We start from the raw sequence: 14,230 nt of genomic DNA, 5'->3' as shown, positions 1-14,230 counted from the left end.
TTTTCTCTAATTTCATATGTTTGAAAATGTCCATAATAAAAAGGGTGTTTTTTAAAAAGATTTTATTTTTAAGTAATCTCTACACCCAATGTGGGGCTCAAACTCACAACCCCAAGGTCAAGAGTCACATGCTCTACTAGAATGGGCCAGCCGGGCACCCCAAGAGTGTTTTGTTCTTGAGCAGCAAACTTTATTCTTCAAAATATTTGAAGGTATAATTCACTTAATAAGCATTTTATTCAACATTTATTGAGCTCTTATTGTGTGCCAGACACTAAGCTAAACTCTGAGGCTACAGAAATGGGTCAGTCACGACACTGTCTCCTTAAAGCTTATAGTCTAGTGACAAAGTATGTACACAAATGAAGTATAAGGAGAAGAAAATGCTCTGTGCCACAGAAAGTAGTAGGCTGCCTGTCTAGGACAGTTTCAGGCAAGAGTGTATCTTCGTAGAATCCACTCCCACCCAACAATGACTGAGAGCTTTACTCAGCATCTCCACCCAAGTCTCCCAGAACCTAGCACAGTATAGGTTTGAACTTACGTAGAAAATATGACCTCAAATTATTTGAAAGTGGCTGCAGCCTTCCTAACATTACAGAGGGGTGGTCAGCTTTGTGTTATCTGCTTCATGGTTGTCTTAGCTCAGGCCACCGTAACAAAATATCACAGACTGGCTGGGAAGCCCAAGATCAAGGGGCCAGCTGTTTCAGTTCCTGATGACAGCCCTCTTGCTTGCTCACAGATAACAGCCTTCAGCTGTGTCCCCACTTGAGGAGAGAGAGTGCCTCAGTGTCTCTTCTCTAATCCCATCATGAGGGTCCTTTCCTCGGGGTCTCAGCTAAACCTAATCATCTCCTAAAGGCGCTATCTCCAAATATTATCACAATGGGGGTTAGGGCCTCCACATTAGAATTTGGAGAGGGGTGCCCCTGGATGGCTCAGTCGGTGAAGCGTCAGAGTCTTAGTTTTGGCTCAGGTCATGATCTCAGGGTCGTGAGATAGAGCCCCACGTCAGGCTCTGTGGTCAGTGCAGAGTCTGCTTCAGATTCTTTCTCCCTCTCCCTCTGCCCCTCTCTGCTCCCACTCTCTCTCTCTGTCTAATAAATAAATAAAATCTTTTAAAAAATAGATTCTCTCTCTCTCCCTCTGCCCCAACCTAGCCCTCCCCACTGCCTGTTCATGCACGCATGCAGGCGCTCACCCTCTCTCTAAAAAAAAAAACAAAAACAACAAACAAACAAAAACAAAAAGACTTGGGGGGGACACAATCAGTCCATAGTAGTGGTCTACTTCAGAGTGTCTTCAAGATGTGGCTCACAGACCCAAGAGCATCAGAATCACCTGCTTTTTAAAAAATATTCAATATCAGGAGCACCTGGGTGACTCAGTCAGGTGACTGTCGACCTTTTGACTTCCGCTCAGGTCATGATCTTGGGGTCCTGGGATCAAGCCCTGTGTCAGTCTCTGCGCTCAGCCCAGAGTCTGCTTGTCCCTCTCCCTCTGTTCCTGCCTTCACTCTCTATCTCTAAAATAAATTTTAAAAATAAATAAATAATAAAAATACTTAATATCAGAAACTTTGCCCCAGATTCAATAGGGCCAAGCTGGGCCCTGGCATCTGACTATTTTATTTTTTATTATTTATTTATTTGTTTGTTTATTTATTTTAAGATTTTATTTATTTATTTGACAAGAGAGAGACACAGTGAGAGAGGGAACACAAGCAGGGGGAGTGGGGGAGGGAGACGCAGGCTTCCCACGGAGCAGGGAGCCCAACGCGGGGCTCGATCCCAGGACCCTGGGACAATGACCTGAGCCGAAGGCAGACGCTTAACCACTGACCCACCCAGGTGCCCCTTATTTTTTATTTTTTAAAAAAGATTTATTTATTAGAGAGAGAGAAAGCTGGTGGGGGGCAGAGGGAGAGAGAGAATCTCAAGCAGACTCCCCCCTGAGCATGGAGCCCGATGATCTCACAACCCTGAGATCATGACCTGAGCCAAAATCAAGAGTCAGACACTTAGGGGCGCCTGGGTGGCTCAGTCGGTCGGGCATCTGCCTTCGGCTCAGGTCATGATCCCAGGTTCTGGGATCGAGCCCCACATCGGACCCCCTGCTCCACGGGGAGCCTGCTTCTCCCTGTGCCTGCCGCTCCCCCTGCTTGTGCTCTCTATCCAAAAGAAGAGTCAGATACTTAACCGACTGAGCCACCCAGTGCCCCTACATCTGACTATTTTAATAATTTCTGGTCATTTTCTTAAGGCTCCTTGTTGAACCCACTGGCTGAAAAATGCCAGGCCAGTAGGGGCACCCACATATGGGAAAGGAGCAACTTAAGCATTAAATTTCATAAGGTCACTATTTCCATGCCCCAATTTATTTTTTTAATTAATTTTTTTCATTATGTTTTTAATTTTAATTCTAGTATAGTGAACACACAGTGTTCTATTAGTTTCAGGTGTACAATATAGTGGTTTAACAATTCTATACATGTCTCAGTGCTCATCATAGTAAGTGTATTCTTCATCCCCTTCACCTATTTCACCCATCAGCCCCCCACCTCCATGCCCCAATTTCTACTTTCTGGTTTTGGTTTTAGATTTATCTTGCATTTCTTTTGCTTTTCAAGTTCGAGGACTGATGGCCAACACACCTCCTGACTCTGGGTCCAAGCACCCAGCCTTCTCTCCAGGGCAAATACTAATTCTTCCTCTTATCATAATCGCCCATATCTGGACATAGTCACTATTTTGTACTCATCTGAGTTAATCCAACTTATACTTGCATTATTTTCTTTGGCTGAAGACTTTGGAAAGCAGCATGAAGTTTGGGGATTTTTCTTTTCTTTCCAGAATGAGAAAATTCTTCTTCAACACAAGGCCTTTAGGATTTTCATTCCCAGTCCTTCATCTTCATTTAAAACCTTTGCACCCACTCAAGAGAAAGAAGATTTTCTAGACCTTTTCAAGGAATTACACACATGGTTTATTAGAACATAAATTCCTTTCTAGAACTGTGACTTGGGGGGCACCTGGGTGGCTCAGTCAGTTCAGCAGTCCACTCCTGATTTCATCTCAGGTCCTGGGACTGAGCCTGGCGTCGGGCTCCGCACTCAGCCTGGAGTCTGCTTGAGGAGTCTCTCTCTCCTGTTCCCTCTGCTCCTCCCCCACACGTGCTCGCACACTCTTTCTCTCTTTCTAAGATAAATAAATCTTTAAAAAAATAAATAAAAATAAAACTGTGACTTTGCTTTGGTTCACTAAAATGTGCAATGCATTTCACGGAATTAATTTCCAAAACACTTTTAGGTCTTGGAATGAGTTTCAAGGTTCTACAGTGAACTGTTGATAATTGCAAGCTGATTATTTCAATTTGTTGACATTTTTGCCTCCCCCACGTCTTGCCATTGCCCGCTTGTGTGTGGCTTCCCTGCTTTAAGCCACCAGTCCAAAACGATTGAGCACCTTGTCGTCCGCTGGGTGCCAGGCACATGGAATGACAGCGTAAGAGGCAAATTCACATTCCCTACCTTTAGAATTAAAATGCAGATAGGGAGATAAGGCAATCACAAGAGATTATAAAACAATTTAAAGCAGCCAAATAGGACTGGCCACGCTCCAAATGGTTCCTTTCTGGGAATCTGTATTAGTCCGCCAGTTTGATTGCCTAGCTGGACTGAGTGGCTGGTTCTCTGCAGCCCTCTTTGACCAAGCGTGAGCTATCAGAGAAAGCAATCTGGCACTTTCTCCGGGGTCTGTGAAACAACCTGCACTTGGTATAAATCTGCAGGAAAGAGAAGGGAGCAGCCATGGTGTTTTGTCCCCAAAACTTTTCTACAAAGTTGAGGCGTCCCTGGACTGCATTACTGAGAGAGAATCTGACTTCCAAGCAGTACTTGGAAAAAGCCACTGCCAAGGCCACTCTCCACACTCCTCCTCTCTTCTCTCACCTCAGTCATGGCTGTTAGGCAAACTCCATCCCCCTTTCCCTTCCAGCTCCAGTCCACTCATCAGGGAGTACCTTTTCCCAGGGGGCCAGCCTTCTGTAACCTCTACACCACCGTCTGCAGTGAGCTCTGTCGTTAATGCAGCTCCTTGATTCACCTCGTCAATTGGCCAAAGCATCCTTAAGCGCTTATGTACATTTCTTTTTAAGCAACATTTAATAATTCTTAAACTCTGGAAAGCAGAACCATACCCCAAGGCCCAGACAGAGTCTGAGAGCTGGCTAATTCATTTTCTCTTTGTTTTAAATAACTAGCTTGTAGCACCATTTCAAAGCACTGACTTTCTTTTTTTTTCTTTTTAAGAGTTTTAAATTTATTTGTCAGAAAGCACAAGCACAAGCAGAGGGAGTGGGAGAGGGAGAAGCAGCCTCCCCGCTGAGCAGGGAGCCCGATGCGGGGCTCGATCCCAGGACTCTGGGATCATGACCTGAGCCAAAGGCAGACGCTTAACGACTGAGCCACCCAGGTGTTCCTCAAAGCACTGACTTTCATTCTTGGCATTTTCTGTCTTATAACGTGCCAAATGCACAATATTGCAAGACAGCAAGATCGGGACCCTTGGTCCTGGGGTTAGGCTCTGATGCTGTGATCTCCTCAAAGTGCACAGGTGGTATTATACCCTCTGTACCTAGCGCTTATTCAGTCAAGATACAGAAATCAAATAAAATGCCTGTTTGATGCTTACTGAATCCCCCCTGGGAAGAGAACTGCAGGAGGTGAGGGAGTTAATTTCCCACGAGACAGATCTTCAAGGTGCAGCTGACTCCAGGAAATTTGCCACCTGGCCTTCCAGACAGAACGGTTCAATGGGCCATTGTGCCTCATCCACTAAAGGCCTCTCGGGCCCTCTTTGAATTATAAGTCAACTTTACACGGAATCCAGGATTTCTACACGCTCGCTGAGTGTTGCTAGAGATCTAGGATTTCGGGCTTTCCTACCACATCGATGCTTTTTTGCCTGTTCCGCTAAGCTGAGCAATGTGACGAGTATCCTTGGGAAGGGAACGCTTGGTCTGGGTATCTTGTTGTCATGACAACATCTAAGCTTATTTTACCTTTATAGAAATGAGTCAGAAGCACATATTCTATGACTCCACTTATATGAAATGTGCAGAATAGGTACATCTGGACAGGAGACAGAAAGTAGAGACAGAAAGGAAATTAGTGATTGTCTAGGGTCTGGGGAATTTGGGGTCGGGGGGATCAGAATGGCTTTTTATGGGTATGGTGTTTCTCTTGGGAGTGATAAAATGCTCTAAAACTGTTTGTGGTTTGGGGCGCCTGGGTGGCTCAGTTGTTCCCTCTCTCGCGGTCTCTCTCTGTCAAATAAATAAATAAAATCTTTAAAATAAATAAATAAGATTGTGGTGAAGGTTGCACAACTCTGTGAATATGCTAAAAACCATGGAGTCATACATTTTATTTTTTATTATTGTTTAAAGATTTTATTTAATTATAACTTTTTTTGAGTCATACATTTTTTTTTTTTTTAAGATTTTATTTATTTGACAGAGACACAGAGAGAGAGGGAACACAAGCAGGGGGAGTGGGAGAGGGAGAAGCAGGCTTCCCGCTGAGCAGGGAGCCTGATGCGGGGCTCGATCCCAGGACCCTGGGATCATGACCTGAGCCGAAGGCAGATGCTTAATGACTGAGCCACCCTTGAGTCATACATTTTAAATGGCTGAATTGTATAGAACGTGGATTGTATCTCAGTAAAGCTGCTAATTTTTTAAAGGATTTTATTTATTTACTTACTTATTTGAGAGAGAGAGAAAGAGCGGGTTGAGGACCAGAGGGAGAGGGAGAAGCAGACTCTGTGCTGAGTGTGGAGCCCAATGCGGGTGTTGATCTTATGACCCTGAGAGCATGACCTGAGCCGAAATCAACAGTCAGACACTTAACTGACTGAGCCACCCAGGCGTCCCAGTAAAGCTGCTAATTTTTTTTAAAAAGATTTTTATTTATTTGTAGGCGAGAGAGCGAGCAAGCACAAGCAGGGGGAGCGGCAGGTAGAGGAAGAAGCAGGCTCCCTGCTGAGCAAGGAGCCCAATGCAGGACTCGATCCCAGGACCCTGGAATCGTGACCTGAGCCGAAGGCAGATGCTTAACCGACTGAGCCACCCAGGTGCCCAAAAGCTGCTATTTTTAAAAGAAAACAGAAAATGCACAGGCAACACTGAGTTGGGAGTGTACTTGAACTTGTTCCAGTGAAGGAGACAAACTACCTTCAGTCACTAGAGGAGAAGTCTGGTCTCTTACTCTATCTATCCTTATTGTATACACAGTTTCTATTTGGGGCCTTTTCATAGTTGTGTGTCACAGCTGGTGAGCAACAGTTAAGTCAAAAACCACAAAGGCCTTGGTTACAGTTTACCCTTGTTTTGATCAACAATAACATGACTGATGTCACCATGGCTCAACTCAACCACACAGATGGATTCAGGAAGTTCTGGATGCATGCTGGAAGCCAGTGGGGCTGACCAGCTGGAGATTCAGTGCTTCAAAGAGACAGTGGTTGGCTAGACCTCGGCTCCAGGGCAAGATGTCGGTGAAGGATGGAAAAATGTCTTCCCCTGACCTGGAGGTGGAATGTGGCTATGGAAGGAGTCCCAAGGGGAAAGAGAGTTCTCTGGCTTGGCTTAGACATACAGACTGGGAATTCATGAGAAGTGCCCATTTTGAGCCCAACATTTCTCTAACTTCCAGCCCAGCACCCCTCTTCCACTTGACTCCCACATCCCTGACCCCCAGGGGAAACCATACAAGATCAGGAGGACATGGGGGCTGGGGGGCACCTGTAGTGAGCTGACTGCCCTGGAGGCAGGATGAAGTTAGAGCACAGGAACATAAGACAATTCTCCCATCACTTAGTAACAAGGCTCTGTGGTGGTTAACTTTATGTGTCAGACTGGCTGGCCACCGTGCCTAGAGAGTTGATTAAATTTTTTCTGGTTGTTTCTGTGAGCGTGTTTTTGGATGAGATTTCCATTAAATCAGTGGTCTTTGAAGAAAGCCGATTATGATGTATTGTATGGTGACTAACATAACATAATAAAATTTAAAAAGAAAACCAATTGCCTTCCATAATGTGGGTGGGCCTCATCTAAGCAGTCGAAGGCCTGAATAGAACAAAAGGCTGACCCTCCTCTGAGCAAGAGGGAATTCTGCCAGCAGACTGCCTTCAGACTTCATCTGCAACACTGGCTCTTCCTGGCTTGCTGGCAGAGCCTCTACCCTCGAACTGCAACTGTTTCCTGAGTCTCCAGCCTGCCGGCTGCTCCCTTCAGATTTTGGATTTGCCACAAGCCTCCACAATGGCATGAGCGCATTCCTGAAAAGAAATCTCTTTGTATATATGCTTCCTATTAGTTCTGTTTTCCTGGAGAACCTGACTAATACAGGCCTGTATTTCTCTGTCTTCGGGAGGGACACTTGGAGCAGAAGGGAGATGTTGCTCTGACCTCACCAAAAGGAGGCTAAGAGACAGCCAACCAAGGACAGGAGCAGGAGTCGAGGCCTCAGTGCGGCAGCTTAGGGAGAGCATAGCTGGTGAGAGAGCCATGTGAGAAACAGGTGAGCCTCCAACTAGAAAAGGGGATTAGGAGACCCGTGCCTCTAAGTCGTACCCGTGGGCAAGAAACTTGGCCAACAAGCCAAGCAAAGATGGCTGAGGGCCTCCGCCTACTTCTCTCTTCTGAAACTTGCCCAGTCAGTAAGTTGCACATCCACAACTACAAAGAAGTCTGGGACATGTAGTTTTAGGCTTTCCAGCCTCTGAAACACAGAAAGGCACCCCAGGAAGAGGTGGAAATGGATACTCAATGCCAATGGGTGTCCAACCCAAGTCGTGATTGTAACTGGGGTTTATCCTTGCTCTTGCTCAGGAGAAATCTTGTGCTGGTTCTGCTCAGCGGCATTCGAGATCAAGTGTGGGGCTTACTCTCCCTCCACTCCCTCTCCTGCCGCTAGCCGTCCAGGGCCCCACGCCCTCCTCAAAGGCTGATGGACATTCAAGAATATTGCAAGGAGGGATTATGCATATGGTACAGGGAGGACAGAAACCCAACAATTTCTCCTGCCCGTCAGGCAGGCAATGGAGAAAGCCTGGTTGCTGTCGAGTATAACTTGTCACCAGACACCTGCCGGAAGGCAAGTAGCATAGCCCCTTGGCCCAGGCAAAGTATAGGGCTTACTCAGATTCAGTTTTCTCCTGGTGGCCCACCCCACCTCTCTCTCTCTCTCATCACCTACCTCCCTGCTGTTTCCCTTCATCCCTCAGCCTGGGGAATACTTTGCTAATCTGGGTGAGGAGTTTAGCTTTTCTCCTGAGGTTTTCTCAGTCCACTTCACTCCACTACAGGCCAAGACCAACGGTTTTCAAATGTTGCCGGTAAGCACCAGAATCACCTGGAAGACTTGTTAGGACACAGCCTGGGGGCCTCATCCTCAGAATGGGCAAGTTGGTAGGTCTGGGTGGGGCCCAGGACTTTGCCTTTTTCTCTCTGCCGGACCCTCCAGGCTCTCCCAACCTCTCTGCTCGGCCCTCAGTCTTGCTTCTTTCCTCTCTGCTCCTGACAGCCATTGGCTCCACCTGGTCTTCTCCCAGGGGACAGGGCTTACGCTGATACTTCCAGACACCGTGCTGAGCAATGTGCAAACGACACCTCACTGAAGCCTCACGACAATCCTGCTGTTGGTATTTTAGTGCTCATTTCACAGATGAGGAAATGGAGGCTCAGAGAAGTCATGCCACTAGGAGCTGGGGAGTCTGGGATTGGAGTCCAGCTTTGTTTGGCTCCCAGGTCCGGGCCTTTCCCCCATCTTCATGATTTGGTGTCATTCTGCATCCCCAGCCCATGGGACAGAGACCTTCAGCAGGAGACCTGCCATCACTGTGTGTGCGACGAAGAGGCTCCATTGTACTCAATAGTGGGGGCTTCAGGGCCGCTGTTTCCATCCAGGAGGCTCATTCCCCATATGCATGTTCATTTCTGGGACATTCTTTTTGACAATGAAGTCGGTGGGAACTTAGGTTTTATTCCAAAAAAATCCCACAAAATTCCCAGCAAACCCCAAATTGTGTAGATTGTAGGGAGGAGGCATGTTATTTCTTGGCAGAAATAGTCTGGCAGTATACTTATAAAAACATAATAAAAGTGCCTTTTAACATCCTGTTTTTCCTCCTTTTGTTGATTTTTGAGCATTTCTTCCCAAGCAAGGAGTTACGCAACAAGATTTGAAAATTGCCAAACATCTATTTTGTTGGTAGTTTTATTTGGTTCCTTCTCTGTGCTTCTGTGCACCTTATCTGCTCTGAACTTGAACCTAGGAACTGAACTGACTTTATAGCACTCTGAGAGTGACCCAGAAACCACATGGGGCTAGATAACAGTTTCCTAACTGTGAAAAATGAAAAGCTAACCATAGGTTATCAAGGTCACACATGATCTCCTGTCAGTGGATAGGCAAGCCTTGACTGAACCTAGGAATATGGATGTCTGTGATAACTGGTTCTTGCTCTTCTCCCTGAACAAAAAATTCAAATCCCTATGTCTTTCTGGGTGTCTTCAAAAACTTCCACTCCAGGGCACCCGGGCGGCTAAATCAGTTAAGCATCTGCCTTTGTCTCAGGTCATGATCCCAGGGTCCTGGGATCCAGCCCCGCATTGGGCTCCCTGCTCAGGGGGGGAGTCTGCTTCTCCCTCTCCCGCTCCCCCTGCTTGTGTTCCCTCTCTCGCTGTGTCTCTCTCTGTCAAATAAACAAATAAAATCTTAAAAAAAAAATGCTTACCTAGAGCCGTCTCTGGTGTGTAGTAAATGCTCAGCTAAAGTGTTATTATAAGATGGCTTTGGTCTTGTGGTATAAATTAGATCACACTATGTGAATCCGTCTACAAATACCTTTCTGGCTTCCAGAGTGGTTAACAGACTCACAAAGTCCTGGTCCTTGCCAAAGATGTGTGGTAGCAGCAATTCCTCCAGAACAATTTGCTCCTTCTCAGCAGCATTTGTCATCCTTTTAGTCAGGCCTCATTTGCTGCTCCCTGTCAGAGGTGAAGACACAGAGGCAAAAGTCACAGGTCCAAGCAGTCTCCCATCAGAAGCCCTGGGTGAAATGTGACTTTCCTTGTTTCCAGCCTCGGTGGGGTGGCCTGAGAGCCATGAAACGTCAGTCCTGGCGCTACCATTGACTAGCTGTGTGCAGAACCCTAAGATAGGGGGGCTTTCCTAGATCCCAGGGAACCTGCCCAGGCCTCAGAGCTGATGGATGACACGCTCAGGTGTAAAGTTTGATCATCGCCAATAAGCCCTGTCTACTGGCAATGAAGCCCGCTGGGGTAGGGGAAGCATAAACGGGAGAGGCAGAGCACCCTTCGGTTCTTACTATTCAGTGCTGGGAGGCAGCGAAGCTGAGATTCTGCACAGCCCCCGAGAGAGGCCCCCCACAAACGTAGAGTGTCTGGAACCATGTGGAGGCAAAGTGAATATTGGGAACTCTTGGCCCATGTTTAGGAGTATTTACCTGGTGTGATACTGTGATTCACAATAAGAAATACGTATTTGGTCTTTGACCCCAATCCTAGTACAGTGCTCCACAACCCCTTGGAATTTTCTAATCAGTAAGATCCATAAAGGTGTCTTGTTATTATGCTAACTGGGTAACTTTTGGATCCCTACCTAAGGATGGGGTTTGGTTGCCAAAACCAACCAAGAGATTAGAGGGTTGGAACTTTCAGTCCCACCCCCTTGACCTAAGGGGTGGGGAGAGGGGCTGGAGGTTGAGGTCAGTCACCAGTGGCCAATGATGTAATCAATCAGGCTTAAGTAATGAAGCCTCCGTAAAAACCCCAAAGGACGGGGTTCAGAGAGCTTCCGGCTAAGCAGGTGGGGTTGTGAGAGGAGTGATGCGCTCAGAGAGGACATGGGAACTCTGCATCCTTTCTCTCTACCTTGCCCTATGCATCTCTTCAATCCCACTGTTCCTGAGTTACGTAATAAGCCAACGATCTGGTAAGTAAAATATTTGAGTTGTGTGAGCCGCTCTAGCAAATTAATGGAACTCAAGGAGGGGTAGTTGGAACCTCCAATCTACAGATGATTAGTTGGTCAGAAGCACAAGGGACGACCTGTACTTGCTTGCAGTCGTCACCGGAAGGTGGCAGGAGGAGGGGCAGGGAGAGCATTGTCGTACGACTGAGCCCTTAACCTGTGGGATAGGATGCTATTTCCAGGTAGATTGTGTCAGAATTGAGTTGGATTGTGGGACATCCAGTTGGTGTCTGACAATTGCTTGGTGTGTAGAAAAAGCCTACACGTTAGGATGGGGAACAGAAATACACGTGGCATCGGGAATGTTCGAGGTTGCAATTCTAGCTGTGCTATTTACTGTATGGGTGACCTTGCATGAATCACTTAACCTCTCCCAGCGCCTGGGTAAATAAAGGTAAGTACGTGAGGCACCTGGGACAGTTTAAGATAGGCTAAGCTCTTAACTCTCATTCATTCCTGCGATCATCGACATTTCAGCAGGGTCAGCTGGTAGGGAGAAGGAGGCAGTGGGACTGACTTGGTGAGGCTGGTTCTAGAAAAGCTCATCAGGTGGGTTCAGTGGAGAAGGCAATCTGGGATCAGGTTCAGGCAATTATCAGTATCTTCAGGGGGCAGAATAAACAGGGAATAACTGTCTAGATGGTGGACCAAAGTCATGGAGGAATCCTGGCTCTTGAGCAGATGACTCACCCCAGCAGAGACCCAGCCAGTGGGAGGGTGGGAAGAAAACCATGGAGCGGGCAAACAGCAAGACAGGGTAATTAAACCTCCACTCGGGGGCAGGTCTTTAGGCCCAATGAGGGAAACTGAGGCACGAGGCAGCTGTCGAATAAATAAAGGTAGCGGGGGCAGGTCTTCAGTCCTAATGAGGGAAACTGAGGCACAAGGCAGATGTTGAATAAAGGAAGCAAGTGGAGAAAAAGGAATGCAGGGGCACCTGGGTGGCTCAGATGGTTAAGCGTCTGCCTTCGGCTCAGGTCATGATCCCAGGGTCCTGGGACCGAGCCCCGCATCGGGCTCCCTGCTCCTTGGGAGCCTGCTTCTCCCTGTGCTTCTCTCTCCACGCACCCACCCCCCCCCCCGCCTCTCTCCCTCTGTCTCTCATGAACAAATAAATAAAATCTTTAAAAAAAAAAAAGAAAAAGAAAAAGGGATGCAGGAGACCTTGTGAGCTCTCAGAGCCCTGCTGTAGCTCCAGAAGTGGTTCCCAGCTCGGTGAATCCTGGGCCCCCAGAACCCCAGCACTATGAGCACGGCTTCGAGGAGTGCGTTCATCGGATGTCCAGGGGGGCGAGCGGTCAGGGCATGGCCGTCTGAGGGAGATAGGAGCAAGAACATTCCTCAACAGTGACAAGGGCTGGAGCTTGGCCTAAAAAGGCTTTTCCTAACTATCTTCAGAAAAACATGTGGTCTTTCTTATCAAACCTGGTTCGTTCTTGGAAAGGAGCATTCCTGGCTCTATCCCAGCGGTCTACTGTTTTTTCACAACTGCCAAAACAAAATGAAATGGAAAAATTTGAGTGTAAGAATAAGTGAAATTACTTGGACTTCAGGTTTCGTGGAATTTCCCCAAATCCTTTACCAAGGTTCATGCCTTGGTCAGGTTGTAGTCTCAAATTGGAACGCGACTGTTACTCTGAACTTAGAAGCAACCCTGAATACTTGAGCCCTGTTATAAACTGTGTTAGCAGAAGTCTGTAAGTTTATACTGCAAATTTCCTGCTGTTTTTTCTCTACTCATTTGTATGCAGATGCACTGCTCACGAGGAGTCTCAATCAATATCTGGGATAGGGGGCAGTTTTTCTAAATTTCTGAGGTTTTTTTTTGTTTTGTTGGGTTTTTTTACTTATAAGATTTTTGCTTAGCATCTCTTTATGATGCAGTTCACAATGTCTATTGCTCCTGTACAAATCACTGTGTGATTTTGGCCTCTGCTTTTAACCTGGGTGGCTCAGTTGGTTAAGTGTTATTGAGCATTCTTGTTTATGCTACCTTGGAGTCAAGTGTCCATATAAAGCTTCTTAAATTCCCAGGATTTCATCTACCCTTCAGCTCTGAAACAGGGTCCCTAAAGGAATCAGCTCTATCTCCTTGCTGATGAAATCCTGAACAGCCGCAGCAACCCATTTCTATTTTTTTTTTCTAAGAGGAAATGCTTCAAAGAAGTCTGAGTTTTGAAAAATGGGAAAAACTGGCTCATGTGTTTATAGATCAAAAGATTAAAATATTTGAAGATTAATCCTTTCAGTGCAGATTATAGACCTAGCTTTTTAAAGTTGAATTCCTGGTCCTCTAATGATTAAAAAAAAAAAAATCATTTATCGGGGCGCCTGGGTGGCTCAGTTGGTTAAGTGTCTGATTCTTGGCTTTGGTTCAGGTCATGATCTCAAGGTCGTGGGATCCAGCCCCAAGTTGGGCTCCGTGCTCAGTGCAGAGTCTGCTTGGGATTCTCTCTCCCTCTGCTGCTCCCGCCCTCCACCCCCGCATGTGTGTGTATGCACGCGCTCTCTAATAAATCTTAAAAAAAAAAAAAATAACTTATACTTCTTATAGTATATCTAAAATATCATTCAACTCCCTTCTGGCACAAAAATTTCAATGTAGGGGCGCCTGGGTGGCTCATTCGGTTAAGCGTCTGCTTTCAGTTCAGGTCATGATTCCAGGGTTGTGGGATCAAGTCCCGCTTTGGGCTCCTTGCTCAGCGGGGAGTCTGCTTCTCCCTCTTCCTCTGCCTCACCCTCTGCTTGTGCTCCTGCTCTCTCTCTCTCTCTCTCTCAAATAAATAAAATTTTAAAAAAATTTCAATGTAGATACAAGAGCTGAGAAGACGGTTTGGAGACAAATGGGTAAAGATTACTACTTCGTAAATTTCATCAAAGCCTATTTTTAAAAATACTGTGCTGGGGCACCTGGGTGGCTCAGTCGGTTAAGTGTCAGACTCTTGGTTTTGGCTCAGCTCATGATCTCAGGGTGATGGGATAGAGCCCCACATCTGGCTCCGTGCTCAGTGCCGAGTCCACTTGAGATTCTCTCTCCCCCTGCCCCTCCCAAATAAAATAAAAATTATAAAAAAAAAATACCGTGCTATTGGGGCGCCCGGCTGGCTCAGCTGGTGGAGCATGAGACTCTTGATCTCAGGATTGTAGGTTTGAGCCCCATTTTGGATG

At 46.6% G+C, this 14,230-nt stretch overlaps 1 long non-coding RNA gene across 2 annotated transcripts in view; it reads right to left on the bottom strand.

Annotated features, from left to right (window-relative positions):
* LOC114222345 (uncharacterized) overlaps window positions 1-14,230 on the bottom strand; it is a 32,750-nt gene extending 18,520 nt beyond the window's left edge. The window contains exons 1-4 of one of the 2 annotated variants that reach the window (XR_015766745.1): window positions 14,144-14,230; window positions 12,488-12,550; window positions 12,227-12,375; window positions 9,914-10,056 (exon numbers count right to left, since the gene is read on the bottom strand). This is a non-coding gene — a long non-coding RNA (uncharacterized LOC114222345). Of the gene's footprint in view, window positions 1-9,731; window positions 10,057-12,226; window positions 12,376-12,487; window positions 12,551-14,143 lie in introns of those variants that run through there. The other variant, XR_003611913.2, reaches the window with a different exon arrangement.

Source organism: Eumetopias jubatus, unplaced genomic scaffold, assembly GCF_037043125.1.
Source record: "Eumetopias jubatus isolate StellerSeaLion01/CBP00866 unplaced genomic scaffold, mEumJub1_p1.0 scaffold_14, whole genome shotgun sequence".
Lineage (NCBI taxonomy): Eukaryota > Metazoa > Chordata > Mammalia > Carnivora > Otariidae > Eumetopias > Eumetopias jubatus.
This window is presented reverse-complemented; position numbering and strand designations above follow the sequence as displayed.